This window comes from Canis lupus, chromosome 26, assembly GCF_003254725.2.
Source record: "Canis lupus dingo isolate Sandy chromosome 26, ASM325472v2, whole genome shotgun sequence".
NCBI lineage: Eukaryota > Metazoa > Chordata > Mammalia > Carnivora > Canidae > Canis > Canis lupus.
Genome location: NC_064268.1, coordinates 15,230,095 through 15,246,531, shown reverse-complemented (window position 1 = coordinate 15,246,531; position 16,437 = coordinate 15,230,095). Strand labels below are relative to the sequence as shown.

The 16,437-nt window shown below is 42.1% G+C and overlaps 1 long non-coding RNA gene across 1 annotated transcript in view; it reads right to left on the bottom strand.

Annotated features, from left to right (window-relative positions):
• Positions 1–8,508: 8,508 nt before the first annotated feature.
• The window catches only part of LOC125753718 (uncharacterized), a 52,271-nt gene continuing 44,342 nt past the window's right edge, over positions 8,509–16,437 (bottom strand). Inside the window, exon 3 of the long non-coding RNA XR_007406167.1 lies at positions 8,509–9,682. This is a non-coding gene — a long non-coding RNA (uncharacterized LOC125753718). The remainder of the gene's footprint in view (positions 9,683–16,437) is intronic.

Below are 16,437 nucleotides of genomic sequence, written 5' to 3'. Positions count from 1 at the left end.
CTCCTATATCCACCCTAATTCCTGTCAAAGTGAGATAGATGCCTTGGACTAATTAAAAAAGCATACATACTAGGAAAATGAGAAAATACTATACACACACACCCCAACATTTCTGCATTTCATCAAATCCAAGATGCTAGAAATTATAAGACACCATTTTTAAAAATCTTATTGAAGCATAGCAAACAGAGAGAAAAGTGTATAGACGCAAATGCATAGCTCAATGAATAATCACAAAGCAAACACCTGTGTGACCACCAGCTGGGTCAAGAAATAGGAGGATGCCAGCCTTTCAGAAGTCCTCCCCTCACCCCCGCCCCCACACTGTTATGTTCCCTGTATCCTCTCAAAGGTAACAACTGCCTTGACTTATAACACTATTTCTTGGTTTTGTCTGGTTTTTTTGAACTTTATGTAAGTAGTATCATACATTATATATTCTTTTGTTTATGACTTCTATCATTCAACATTATATTTGTGAGACTCATCCTTGACTCACCACTATTTTATGTAGCCCTAAGAAAGAAAAAACACTACCAATTAAACTAGGGCACAAAGCTTTCTTATCACTTAAAATTTTTATTTCATACCTACTTAAAGAGCTATTTTAGATTTATTTGTTCAGACTTTTATCACATATTATTCTTATGCATTCATAAAAAAGGGAAAATATAAGCAAAAGATATTGGTATGGTGTTCCTAAAAATCCTATGTGTTCAGAATCCAATTCTTCTGGGGGTCTGGGGGCACCTGGGTGGCTGAGTTGGTTAAGTGTCCAATTCTTGGTTTTGGCTCAGGTCATGATCTCAGGGTCCTGGGATTGAGCCCCACATCAAGCCCCCAATTGGCTTCATGCTCATTAGGGAGTCTGCTTGAGGATTTTCTCCCTCTCTCCCTACCCCTGCCTCTGTGCTTGCTCATACTCTCTCTCTCTCTCAAATAAATAAATAAATCTTTTAAAAAAAGAATCCAGTTCTTCTGAATCACTTTTGACTAACAATCAAAAATGTCCATTTCTTTTTTCACACAATGACATTCATCATATTATTGCATTGGTGATTTGTTTTTTCTTCAGAGTATACCACTATGGTCTCCAGAGTTTTCTCCAAGCTGATGACCCCAGGCTGAAGAGTTGGATGCTGGAAGTTTCTTAACAGAAGCAGCAATAGAAGGTTTTTAGACAATAACCAGAATTCACAGTCCTTCCTTCAATGGTCCTTAATGGCTGGGCGACTAAAAGCATTCTGGAGCCAAGTGATCCATTTAGGCCACCAGGAATATGAGCCTAGTGTGCAAATACTCAAGACAATGACAACCACATAAAAATGGCTGTCCAGCTGGCAGGGATTGTAAGATGCCACTGATGCCTAGATGCATACAATTTCTGAGCTGACACAATGCTATTTAATGTGTATTTTAGAAACGGCAAAATGCAATAATATTTTAATGTATTTATCTTGCTTTTTCATACAGTAAAAATGGCCATGTGGTAGGACTATACTTTCTTAAGACTAGGAAGAGAAAAGCATACAACCAGAGAGGAACAATCCAAAATGTAAAGAACATATTTTGGTGGGAAAAAAAACTGAGAAGCTTATTCCAGTTTAAATATAAAATGAAGTATAAGATGGATTGGGCTGAATTTATTTAAATTTTCACTAAAGAAATTATTTGATGCTTATGTTTTATTTCTCTAATGATTTCACAGTAGCTAGGTTCACCATCACACAGAATACCACCACCATCTTCCACCCAACTTCCCAAGCCATAAACTTAAGAGATATCTCCCTTGCTCATGACCCTTACAACCAATCTGTGTCTAAATGGCATCTCTCTACTCACCTGAAAATCTCTCTGATCTGCCTACCCCCCTTCCCTTCATCACAAACATTCCAGCTCAAACCACCATGACCACTCACTTTGATGACTATAAATGTATCCTTACAGGTCTATCCCAGTCTCTTCTAGGCCCATGGCCATCCATCTTCCACCTAGCAAAGAAAGGATCCTTCTCAAATGTAAGTCGGGTCAGGCCATCCCATCACTCTAACAAATAATGTCGTTACCACAGCTCCTAGGTTCCTGTGTTTTCTGGTGGGGAAATACTATATAGAGCCATCCTGAATGACTATAGGGCACATGATTCTCTAGATTCTGATCTACTGTGCTGCGGAGATGTGTCCTATACAATTTATCTAACCACACACAGCAGCCATCATCTCTCAACCTCTCCAGCCTCATTTGTACCACATTACCTTTGCTCCCCACATTGGACCCACATGGACCTTCTTTTAGCCCCCAAACATGCCAAATTCCTTCCCAACCTTGTCTATGCTATTCTTTCAGGCACACTTACCCTCAATTCTCACTCAAGTAATACTACTAATCTCCCATGTCTGTTTGAATAATACTTCTTCAAGAAAGCCTTCCCTGAGTGTCCAGGCTTTCTGTACAACCTGTCATAGACTTGGTTAAAACTGTTAACAGATACTTTTTCATGTGCTTTATGACTGAAAACTCTGTATTCTCATCTGGCATATAAACTGCCCAAGAGAAGAAACTGTCTCCTCATTAATATATTCCCAATGCCCAACATAATACCAGGCACAGAGAGGGTGTTCAGTAAGTAGGGGATAAATGAATGAAGGATGGATGCAGGAAGGATGGATAGAAAGACAACTGAATTAAAAAACGGAATGGATCCCTTTAACACAAGCAGAAGCAGCATTACTCCATTGATTTGGTATCTTCACATTCTTCTCTCCCTCTTCTTCCTAACCTGTCACCTACTTCATTTGGTCTGAGAACCAGGACCCTCCAGTGGGTACAAAATTACCTTTAACCTAGGATAATCAAACGCAGTGCATAAAACACAAGATAACCTAGGGTAACAAAATGCAGTAAATAAAACACAAAAATAAAACCACATTGCTCAATGGTTAAGCATATGCCTTTGGCTCAGGTCATGATCCTGGGGTTCTGGGATCGAGTCCTGCATCAGGCTCCCCACAGGGAGCCTGCTTCTCTCCTTCTTCCTGTGTCTCTGCCTCTCTCTGTGGGTCTCTCACAAATAAATAAATAAAATCTTTAAAAAAAGATATACAGTTACATATGAAATCAGATAAGCAATGAAATTTTTTAGTATGTCAAAATGAACAATAACAATTTCATTTTGGCATACTTATTCTAAAAAAAAATCACTGTCAATTTGAAATTCAAATTTAACTGGGAATCTTGTGTTTTATCTCGTAACCATACTTCAAGCTCTTCAAACCTGGGTCTATTTGTCCCAGCCCCAGCCCCTGCCTTTTGCTCACCTCTCTATCACTGGTGGCTGACATCTGTGGACTACATTTCCCAGGGACCATTGCTAGCTGGCTTCTAGGACTGGCCAGTGAAAGGCCCAGGTAAGATAGTGGTGGGGGACAGTAAGAGAGGAGTCAATCTTTCCCCCTCTTCTTATTAGCCTCAGGCAGCATCTCTAGTAGCAGACATGTCACTTCTGTAAGTCCAGCTCCTGTTAAAAGACTCTCTGTGGTTCCAGCTTCCATAGGGTGACCTCGGCTCCTGTTCACACCATCCTATCTTTGTCTCTTGGGCCTGAGCCAGAAGGAGCTTCCTGCAATTGCCAATCACTGAGCTACCTCACCATTTCACTTTCTTAAGCTTCTCAGTTCTTTGCTCATCTGTGTAATCTATTCCCCACATTAAACTCCTTTGGTACCAACACCTCAGAAGGTTTCTGTTCTCCTGTTTTGAACTCCTACTCATACACCTAAGTCTCTAACTTCTTGCATGGCCTGCTGACCTGGTTGTTGAGCATAACTCTTCCTCCAAGATTGTAAGCCAAGGGTACCATCTACAGTCCATCCTCAATTTCAATGCTTCCCTTGGTCTACTTTTGGGGAAATGGTTTCATCATTATTTTTATGAGTAATAATAATAGAGCTAATATTTATTGAGTAGTTACTATGTGCAAAGCACTACATCCATTTCATCTCATTTACTTTCCAATGCAACTTTATGACTTGATACTATTATCCCTATTTGCCAGATAAGGAATTTGAGGCTCAGAGACCAAGGTGATACATTTAGGAAAAGCAAACCCTCAGCATGTGTGACTCCATGCTCTTAATCATCCCCCTCTGCCTGGGACTCCAGTCCCATCCCCCTCTCACACCTTCTATAGGGCATACTCTTAGAGCCAATGTCAGTTCTCTTGGGAGGTTTGGGTATCTTTAGAAGCTGTTGTGTAGGCTATTTCTGGAGGGGCCTTTTGAGTTTTTCAGCCAGCAGGCTGTATCTTGAGGCTGCTTCAAATGAACCATTCTCAGTGGTATATGTATGTGTGTGGCGGGGGTGTGGGTAGGTAGGGGTAACCAAGAGGGAGTGACCTTGAATTTTGAAATGAAGTCATTCTGTGTCAGCTGTCAAAGTGGTGAGAAGCCAGCCAGGCAGCTCCACAGGGGACCCAGGGAGACATGAAAGGCACACAGAGTCAGGTTGAAGGAGATGTTAAAAATCAGGCAGAGGGACTTTTGGCACCAAGAGAGTATCTGCTCAACAAAATATGAAGTGTCACCCAAGCAGCAGTGTGATAAGGCCTCTTGATGTATGTTACCTGAGAAAGGCCCATTTTATAGCAAAAATAAATAATGAAATGAGATTGACACCTATCCCTCCATCACTCTTTCATGTTTCTGGAGAAATTGCAGCTAATAGAGCACTGCATGGCTCTGTGCTTCACAATGAGGAGCCCACAGAATTACCCCCAAAGGGATTCAAGTCCCCAGGGGCAGCTCAAATGCTACAGACCTCAGCCCTGTTAGCCACCAGCTGCCAGCCTCACACAGAGCCAGCTGTTTAACGTTTACCAACCGATATCTATTTTTAACATGGCACAGGTGTCAGAAAGTGGGCAGAAAACCAGGCAGGGATGAAGTTAGCACATTTTGATTTGGCCAAGTTCTCTGATCTGGAGAGTGGTGCAGTAGAAAAGGCAAGGTATGGTCTGGTAGAAATGGGAAGCAGACTATTTGTCTGGCAGTTTCCTTCCAAAGATTCCCCACATGAAACACCCAGTGCTCTCCAAAATCATATTCATTCAGTGTTTAACAAGTAATTATTGAGCATCTACTATACCCTTGGCATTGTGCAGGGGGCCCTTCCAGACTCCCTCCATTAGGGAGGACTTTTCCCATCTTCTGCCCCATTTGCAGCAAGGTCTTGCTTTCAGGTTCTTTGTTTCATTCTATTCACAAAGTATTAATTAAGCACCTACTTCATGTTAGGCACTATAGTTAAATATACAGCCGTGAATAAGCCAGACCTAGCCAGTTACATATGATAGCAAGAGTAACAGATCTGAAGGCAAAAGATAGACTTGGGGCGGGGGGAGATTGAGTTTGGACAAGTTGGTTAACCCCTTAGAACATCAGTCTTCTTGTTGATAAAATGAGGATGATCCTACCCATTTCAGAACCTCAGAAATAAAAGATGTAAAAATTACTAATTATATCTAAAAGACCCTATTTCTAAATAAGGTCACATTATGAGGCTCTGAGTAGACATAATTCTGGGGGAACACTAACTCACTACAATTATATTAGGTTATCAACTAATTCATATTTTTTTAGGATTGACTCTATGTTTATGTCCCTTAATACCCACCCCATACTCTCTCTCCTTGAGATCAGGAAATGTGCATAGTATTTTTTTGGATCCCCATTTTCACTAACATCTAAATATATATTGAATGAACAAATGGACTAAGGGATAATAATAGGAGAATGAAAACTCAAGGGCCAGGCTGGTAACAAAAATGAGGGCAAGAGTGGGTCTGCTAGAGTGACCTGGAGGAGGGCATTGCCACTCAATTCCAGCCAACTCCCTTCATGCCAGAAGCAAGCCCAGAGTTGTGTGACCTTATGTTTTTTTCAATAGAAGCAGAAAATGTAGCTTTTTATATGAAATCTCCCCAGTTTAAAATGTTGGTCATAAATTAAACTTTTAAAACACAGCACAGAATAAACAAAATACATTGATGAGCTGGATTTGGTACAGGGACCACCACCTTATCACTTCTACTCACAACTCAAGGAGTGACTCTGAAATTATCATTTCAGACAGGCCAGTGCTAAAGACATCTTTGAGATGGTTGGCCTTGTGGTGTTTCTTCTCTGCCTACCTGTGCGTGTTTATGGAGCCCTGCAAAGATTTACAAGTAGAGGATTCATATCCTTATCAATTCATGCATTCAAGTATTTACTGAACCATCATTATTTGTGATGCTTTGTGCTAAGCTGGGCACACAGACAAAAATCAAACATCACACCTACCTTCAAGGAGCATGGAAAGGGAAAGAGAGACCAAATCGATCATTATTCCAAATAACTATTTAATCACAACTATGGCGAACTAAAAACAGACAGGAGCAAATTTTTCCTCGCTCAGGTTTTTGGTATTTTTGTTTAGTTTACTTGAAGAGAGAGCTAGAAGGGGGTCACTATTTTGGGGAACCCAATGTGGAACCTGAATATTCTCATCTGGATTCTCAGCCTCAGTGCAACTTGGTCAGTACTTTCCTCTTCTCTTCCTTTACTTTCATTTCAGGGACTTTTCAAGGAATACAGTCTTATTGGAACATTCTGATGCCAACTGCTCAGGCTGCAATCCCCTAGCCCATGGCTACTCTACAGGGAGGAATAAAAGCCTGCCTTTGGCTGGAAACTTGTACCCTGGCTGGAATGGTAATAAGACCCTGGAGTGCCTGGGTGGCTCAGATGGTTGGGCATCTACCTTTGGCTCAGGTCATGGTCCCAGGGCCCTATGGTCGAGTCCCATGTTGGGTTCCCCACTCAGTGGGGAGTCAGCTTCTCTCTCTCCCTGTGCCCCTCCCTGGTCCCCACACTCATGCTCGCTCTCTCGCTCTCTCTCAAATCAATAAAATCTAAAAAGAAAAAAAAAGACCCAGAAACTCTTTTTAAAAGATTTTATTTATTTATTCATGAGAGACACGGGGGGGGGGGGGGCGGGGGGAAGTCAGAGACACAAGCAAAGGGAGAAGCAGCCTCCATACAGGGACCCCAACGTGGGATTTGATCCCAGGACTCCAGGATCATGCCCTGAGCCAAAGGCAGACCCTCAACTGCTGAGCCACCCAGGTGTCCCAAAGACACAGAAACTTGATGCCCTTTCTTCATTTTTGTCCTTATACAAAGCTGGCTATCCTAGACATGGGACACCCACCTAAGTTACCAGGACAGCTGTCAATCTTAAGACTCCTGTGTTAGGTTTCTTTGTCATTGGTCTAATGTGATCTCCTCCATATCTCTGGTCTAGCCACTTCTAGCCATAAAGCCTCTGCTTGGAGCTAGTGGAAACCAGTACCCGACTGAATTAAAACCCAACAGGGACCCTTTCCTAGGGAAGGCAGCTGTAAAAGACTACATGTGTTAGAATGTCACTTAGACCAGGATGGATTTCTAAGTTTACTACTCTTTGTCAACATCTCCTACTACTTAAATTACAACATGGAGTAATTTCCCCTTGTAAAACTTTTCTAGTGTTTTCCCTGGATTAAAAATGGCATGTTCGGCATGGCATGGTATATCAGTCCATTCACTGGCACCCATTTGTAGTCTAGAATGCAATGGAGAAGCAGGGCAGGAGGGGAACGGGGGGCAATCCCTACTACAGGGCAAGGTAGTGTTCACAGCAATTTCATTTGAGGGACACCTCCAGTTGTTTGGACACTAGGAACTTCTGACACATCCTACGAGGGACACCACTCAATAGTTGGGGGGGGCAGATTTTTTTTGTAATGGACCTTCTCTACTTTTCTAGGAGCATGGGATCTCCTTCTCTCAGCCCCCAAGGAATGTCCCTTGGATGCCTTTTAACCTACTGTAAATGATTTGGATTGCAAGATTTAAGAAAAGGCTGATCTTCTGTAACACTGAATGGCCTCAGTACTCTTAGGAGTTGAGGAAAAATGACCCATTAATGGGACATTAAGCTTCAATATGTTTTATCAGATCTCTTCTGCAGGGCAAATGGATGGAGGTACCTGTGTTCAGGCATTCAGGACCCTAAATTAGGCCCAACCTAAGGGCCTCTTGCAGAATGTGTCTGGCCACTAACCAGGCTAGTGAGCCCCCCTCCTGATATACTGGATGATAATTGTCTAAACAGGTGTCCTCCTAATAAACTCAGGTTGCTGGAGGAAACACAGGTCATCCCTGATGAAGGGGGTGCTGACTCTCTCTCACTGTTACTCCTCCTAATAGACCCAGGTTATCCTCATTGTCTGTGGGGGCTTCTTCATTCATTTCCTCGGTTAATGGCTATGCTAAGGAAAGCCAATTGTCTCTGGTTAGTCTGCCTCAGGACAGGGACTTTAAGGAATGTTTCCGAGCAGCTGCCAGAACACCTTCTGTTTCCAGGAAGTTCCCAGTCTTCTCTGGCCCAACATGGACCTGCCTATTTTTATTTGTTGATGCAAAAAAAAAAAAAAAAAAAAAGCAAAACATGCATCTGTTCATCTGTCCAAGCTGATGAGCTTTAGAACTGGGAGTCCTCTTTCTCTGCCCTCTGTACTTTTATCCACCCTCCAGTCTTGCTGGTGGCACCTCACCTTTTCTGCCTTCCCCCTCTCCCTAGTCCTGTTTCTGCACCACCTCAAGTGTGGCCTGCGTAACTGGCTCCTATGCCATCCTGGATGCCTTCAGCACCATTGGCTCCTGCTCCTCCTATCCTCACTATCATTGAGCCCATCCAGGAGAATAGAATTCTTTAAAAAGTGATTGGAGGGGCACCTGGTGGCTCAGTCAGTTAAGTGTCCAACTCTTGATTTCAGCTCAGGTCATGATCTTATAGTCCTGGGATTGAGCCGTGTGTCGGGCTCAGCTTGTCTCCCTCTCCCACTGCCCCTCGCCCTGCTCATACTCTCTCTTTCCCGTTCTCTCTCTCTCTCTCTTAAATAAAAATAAATAAATATATATTTTTAAAGTGATTGGAAAAGTCAATAACAACAGCTTCCACTGAATCAGCACCTACTATGTGCCCATCGCTGTGCCAGACACCTTAAATATGATTTCTTTAACTTCCAAACCAAGCCTGCAGGGGAAATATTGTAATTTTCTAAAGGCAAAACACTAAGTTGACAGAGATTGAGCTGCCCAAGGTCAAACAACTGAGTGAATGGCAGAGGCAAAGCTTTATGCCACATGTGTCTCATTTTACAGCTTATAGTCTTTCAGCGACCCAATGCTATCTCACAGCAACACTAGAACCAATCACTACCAAGTGAAAACTCCCTATCCAGACTTCCAGCCATGACAGCAAACTACACCCAACAGGTGTGTTGGCTCAAAAGTGATAGAAATTTATGTTTTTCACATGTGTGACATTCCAAAGCAGTTTTCCCAAACAGCAGGGTAGCTCTTACCAAACAGTAACTCAAGAACCCAGAACTTTATATCTTCTGGTTTCACCATCTTCAAAAACAGAATGGCCTCCAAGATTAACAAGGTGGGAAAAGAACAAGGAGGATTGTGGGTGGGAGGTTTTTATGGGCAGCATAGGGGCAGGCCACATCATTTCTGTTTACATTCCATTGGCTACACCTCAGTCACATGGTGATGCCTAGTGCAAGGGAGGCTGGGAAATGTGGTCTGTGAGCCTAGAAAGAAAGGAAACAAATTTGGTGATCAGCCAATACTCCTGCCATACTGCTTCCCAATAAATCCAATAATTCTGGCTGTATCTTTTGAGTACTTGCAAAAGTTCACTGAAGCTTACCTTCCCTTCTGGAGCATTCAAAGAGCTTTTATTCATGTGCCTTACAGTTTTATATTTACATTGATAGCTATTTAAAGTCTGTATAAGTGTTTGACACTATCATTATCTTGCATGCTTCACAGAGGTTGGAGTCTCAGGGAGAGACCTGCTTTCTTTTCCATGGATTAGAAATGAATACAGCCCCCTATGCAATCTTGCCAAGGACTAAGAAAACGATATAAAGAATGAAAAGCTTTCAAAAGGAAGATATTACTCATGTAGTCATCCAGGACTAGGTCTGCAAAGGAGATATGAAAATACCATAAGCCAATTTCAAGCAAATGTCATCCAAGACTCTTAAGAGGTTCCCTCTTGTCAAGTTTCCCTTTATGACACATTGAAAATTTTAGGGTACATTAATAAATCATGATTTGCCATTTCCTTCCAAAGGCCTCCCTATTGTGAAATTCCAAGTAGCTAATCCCTAGAACAATATCTTTTAGAAGATTTTCCTAAGTATGTCTGCATTTATTTTATGTTGCCCTTTATTTAAAGAAAGAACTTTTGCCCTATTCCTTACCAGCAAAGGATGCACGATGAAATGGGGTAGTTCAGGGTTTTTTGGTTTTGGTTTTTTAGGGTTGTTGGGGTTTTTTTTTTTTACTCATTTGGGGAATAAATTACACACAGACTTAAATGCTTCTCCTACAAGGGGAATTACTCCAACTGTGTTTCATGGAATACTCTTCCTATGGATGTTAATGTATGTTCTGAAAGAAAATAGGAAGCAAAGAAAGGATTCTGGAGAAAAAAATAGGGCAGGACAAACTGGGTTAAAGAAAGATAAAGAGGTTTCTTTACTGCAGGACTTGTAGAACCTTTTGTATGATAATGGTGGACTGAATATTGAAGAGAGGGCACAGGTTGACTCTGAAGATGGAAACAGTTGTTATCCTTTCAAATAGAAGATACCTCTAAATGCTTTGCATTTATCTTTATATCATCCTTCTGAGTTTGAAAAACAAAGGTCTCAGCTCTGCTCAAAATACTCCCAGATGGGATATTGGATACATTTCCTGATCACCGACTATAAGTCATGGATCAGAAAAAAAAACTCTTCATTCTATTAAGTTAAGAACAGCAACTTTGGAGTTGAAAGACCTGGGTTCAAAGCCTTGTTCTTCCACTTGCCTTTTTTGTAAAACTAGTCTTAGTATCACTTCTCCATGCTTCATTTCCTCACAGGTGAAATGGGGATTATAATAGTACCTACTTTATGAAGACATAGAAAGAATTAAGTGAGACAAACTCTGTAAAATATTTAGTAGGGTTCCTGGCATACATGAGTTACCTCCTCTCCAGATATATAAGCCATTTGTCATCACCACTATAGCATGTATTTCCCAGATTTATATGGCACAGGTACCTTTTAACACAAAATGTGCATTAGCATCTCAAGGAACTCTGCAGATCCAAGTCTGGGGAATGGCTAAGTAAGTGGGCATCCTATGAAAATGACATCCTGTGATGTCATCCTGTGATGATGACAGACCACAGGGGAGTCTGAGGGATCCAGAGGAGATGCACCCAAGACCTCAACATCATGCATGTGAGCTCTCTATCCACCTTTCAGAATCCAAAATGGTACATCTGGAGATGGTGCCAACTTCACGGGTCCACCTGCAAAGTCCTGGTGTTGGGGGCCTTCTGCTCACCACATTCCAATCCCATCCAGGACCTACAAAGTTTGGAAATGACCGTTCTTTGTTCAAAATGAGGATCTTCTGGCTGAAGATCACATGGGACTGTCAGAGCCCACAAACCACCATTATATCTAGCACTGAAGTCAATGCTTCTCTGTCAACTCCTAGAGCTTACTCTGCTCCGGTGGTGGAGGGCACTCTTCCCCTTTGAGCCTGATCCAGTTTGTCTGCTCCAGGTTCTCTGAGTGATGAACTCCCACCAAAGGCAGTTATAGCAATTTGAGTTTCAATGCATGTCCAGAGTAAAATTATAATCATCTCACTCTTGAACACTTCTGATATGCCAGGCAGTGTACAAAGCACCTGAAATGCACCAATCTCATTTAATCCTTACAAGAACTCTATAAGATAGGGTCTATTATTGTGTCCATGTCACAGATAAAGAGAGAGGTTTGAGTTTTTTTAAGATTCTTAATTTATTTATTCATGAGAGACACAGACAGAGAAGCAGAGACATAGGCAGAGGGGGAAGTAGGCTTCCTGCAGGGAGCCCAATGTGGGACTCAATCCCAGGACCCTGGGATCATGACCTGAGCTGAAGGCAGACACTCAACCACTGAGCCATCCAGGCACCCCAAGAGAGAGAGGTTCTAAGAGATAAAACGACTTCCTCAAGTTCTCAGGGTAAGTTATGATCTGAACTCAGGCTAGGTCTCCTAAATTTGGTTCATCTACTTCCCACCATCGCCTTTGTCTCATAGTTTCCCTCTGTCTCCTGCCTGTTCTCTGCCGTGATCTCCAAGAAAGAATTGGATGGATTTAGGCAAGCAGAAAGAATGCCAATTGGACATACTGGATTTCAGAAAAATAGCTTTCTGTTCACTGATGTTCAACAAACTGGCTTACTTCCAGCATCAGAAATGGTACTTGGTGGGTTATTCAAGAAAGCCAAAGTTAAGAATCATAAAACATAATGCATTCATAGCTTATGTGTTTTAGTTTAACCTCAAACAAAGCAATGTCATTTGTTCGCCAATCTTTTGAAGTAGGAGAGGTCTTGTCTTGGAGCGCTGGAGTCTTAATGGAATTCCCTTCCCTTTTTTTGCCATAAATCACAACTGTAATATATTACTTCTGATAGCCAATTTCAATCTGTTTGGAGTGGTGGACTTTAAAGAAGGCACATGTGAAAAGTAAACTGCTGCATGCTTCTAGATTTTTGTGATTTTCTTTTTTTTTTCTTTCTTTTTTTTTTTTAGTTTTCCTTATCTCTTAGTTTTCATCCCCTGGTTTCACAGCATTTCTTTGCAACTCAACTTTTCAAGCCTTTTCAAAGCATTTAACATAATGTTCATGGAAACAACTCCTCTCTTTTAACTCCTGTATTCATCTGTGATTTGTAATATTTAATCAAACTACACTTAGAACAGAACAAAATGTAGGAACAACGATTTTCCCCCAGATATCTGCCCAGTTCATTCCCTTGCTCAAATGTTATCTTCTCAGTAAAATAAAATTGCAACACTCCCTTCCCTGTTTACTTTTCCCTCTGGCACTCATAATCATCCAAGATACAGAACAGCTTATTTCTTGTGTTTATTGTTGTCTAACCTTATTAGAAAGTAAGTGCCATGAAGACAAAGATTTCAGTCTATTTTGTTTGCTAATGTGTGTCTAGGGCCTCGCACATAGTAGGTCCTCCATAAATATATACTGAATGAATAAATGAATGAACAAAATGGCAGCCATGATTTCAGCAGATACCAAAGAAATCTTGAGAACCTCATGTTTTAAGACGAGCCACTGAACTCTGAGGTCAGACACCCACCTCAGAGGCTCACTGAGAGAAGTACAACCTGACCCCACAACCCCCCAACTCTCCCAGTCTATAAAAGAAGACAGACCTACAGCATGGTGAGTAATGACAGGTGACCCCTAACCCTCCCTACAGTGTGAGATGATGGGGGGGTACTTTTTGCCCATCCTGAGGTCAGAGATTTTCTCTGTGCTTTGGTTTCCTATAAATTTTCTAGAATGTGCCTCGGTATTGATTTTTTTTTTTATATATTTATCCTGCGTAGGGTCTGTAGGGCATCTTATGATGGCTTGATACCTTTCATCAGTTTTGGGGAAGGTCTTTGTCACTATCTCAACAAATATCTCCTTCTGCCACATTCTCTTTCTCTGTCCTTGGGACTCCAGTTCGATCTTCTCATCTTCCTTCTCTCCCGAACACACCATCCTTTTGTCTTCCTATTCTTGATTCACAGTATTTTCTTCTGACTCGTCACATGCATAGTAAGCAGAGCTATTCTCAAGTGTGTCTGATAACTTCAATATTTGGAGGTTCTGGGGGTCTGTTTCATTTGCTGTTTCCGCTAGTTGTTATTTAGTTTGCGCATCTCTTCATGTGCCTGATTATGGTTTTATTGGATGCCAGAAACTGCATTTGTAAACCTGTTTGTGAAAATAATCTGAGGCCTTAGGATGATGTTATTTTTCTCCAAGGATAATTTATATTTGCTTCTTCCAGTTTTCCGTAGGAACCAGCAGTCTGGGGTCACCTCGATACAAATGCAGGGATTGAGATGAGCAGTTGCTGAACTACCATCCTTGCAAGAGCCTGTCTATTTTCATTTCACCTTTACTACTAGGGTGCAGCCCTTTGGGATTCTGTTCAAAATTAAGGAGGGTTCACCAAGGCTCTCTTCCCCGGACAAGTACAGAATTCCAATCCCTGTGCCCTGACCCTACGAGGCTGCTAAAATTCACACAGAGCCTCTTTGCTGCTTATCACACCTGGAATTGCCAGATACTGGTCATCTCCCTATAACTCCAGCCTCCCCAGATTCTGGTCTATTTTTACTATGTCTTAGCCCTATAATGTCTTGAAGCACTGTGTGTGTGTATGTATACATATATATATTATACATATATAAATTATATATTTATCTGCCTAGTGGGGGGACTGGTCTAAATTACCTTGTCTGCCATTATCAGAAGCAGAAATGTCCTCCTTACCTATGTCAGGGTCTGGCTAGGGTGAGGCAAGTGAGGCACTAGAGTGTGCAATTTGAGGATACACTCACTCTCAGGTCCATGAAATGCAGACCTGAGAGTGAGCACATCCTTATACTGTGCACCCCAATACCTTGCTTGCCTTAGCCTCAACCCAGTCCTGATCTACGTATGTCTGCAGAGGTTTAAATACCTAGACAGACACTGCTAGGTGAATTTACATCTGGAAAGTGGGCTGGGAGATACAGACTTGACTTGCTCTTTATTCACTTCTAAATTGTTTGGCTGTTGGGGATGACTGGGTGGCTCAGTGGTTTACCGTCTGCCTTTGGCCCAGTGCTTGATCCTGGAATCCCGGGATCAATTCGCACATCAGGCTCGCTGCATGGAGCTTGCCTGTGTCTCTGCCTCTCTCTCTCTGTGTCTCTCATGAATAAATAAATAAAATCTTAAAATTGTTTGGCTGTTCTTACAAACCCAGACATTACTGTTTACTATATGCTAAGTGCCTGACATGCCTCATGCCATCTTTATCCCTGGTTTGCCTATGAGGAAACAAAAGCACACAGAGATTAAATGACTTGTCCATGTTCTCCAAACTGAATGACGATGGAGTCAGGTTTTGAACCCAGCCAAGTTCCTAAGTCTCTATGTCCAATACACACATAGCTACCCATTATGGGTCCTGTTAAAAGTGCCAAATTACTTTTGCAATTTAAAAATATAGTGTAATATAAAATAGTATCTTAATTAATAGTATATAAATATATTTTATACATCAAAATATATATTAAAAGGCATTCTTATGTCCAAAATTGCAGGACTTCCAGCCCATCCTGCAACAGTGAAAATCGGGAGTCCACAGCCCCTCTACACTTCCCATCCCTGGCCTTTTCACGCTCCCCAGCACAGAGGAAAAATGGCCCAGGGCCTGTTCTCAGACATGTCCAGGGCCCAGACTACTGCCCAGGCCACATCGGTCTGCCTGTTGTTACCATGTCAACTCAGGCCTTTGTCCACGACACGGTGCCCGACTCCCATTACTCACTCTGTCCTTTCCTGTCCAGCTGTGCCAATAAAATGATTTATCAGCAGGAGCTCAGGACAGGCTGCCAGGTTCTGGGCAGAGGAAGGAGGCATGGGAACTGCTTTATGAAATAAAGGGCTGGCACCCAAAGGACACACTTCACAATCTCAAATCCTTTCCCACAAGTACTGAAAGTTGTATTCATTCATTCATTCATTCATTCATTCATTCACCCATTCATTCAACAAGTATTTACTGAGGACCTAGAGCTGACCTAGGCCTGTGGAATAGGGTGGTATGTGAGGAGGTGAGCTCTCTGCCCTCTTGGGAGTTCACAGACCTATGGGAAGGCAGGCGAAGATCAAGTCACTTATGGGTACATTCAAATAAGCAAGTGGTGTTACTAAGGCAAGAAGCAGAGCCTCCACTAGCCCAGGAGTCAAGAAGGCCTCTCTAAGGAGGTGATTATTCTTGAGCTGTGATCTGAAGGCAGAATAGGAGTCAACTCCACCAAGACAGAGGGGAAAGCGTGCCAGGTGGATGAACATAGCACAAGCAAAGTCCCTGAGGTCAGAAGGAGCTTGGAATTCATGAGATCTATAAAAGGAAGCATGGCCAGCAAGCAGAGAAGGGTGTGGGAGCAGAGAGGAGGAGGCTAGGGAGGCAAGCAGGGATCCAGTGATGCACAGCTTCACAAGCTTTGTAAAGAAGCTGGTCTTTATGCAAAAGAGCTTGCAAAAAATCATTGGAAGATTGTAGACAAAGGCACGTCAGGATCCTGTTTGCATTCTAGGAAGAACACTGAGGAAAACAGATTAGGAAGGGACCTATGTGAAATGAGAAAAGCCATTTAGGAACCTCGAACAGTGCTTTGCAGATGATCTGCAGGGAACAACTACTTTTCCTTCA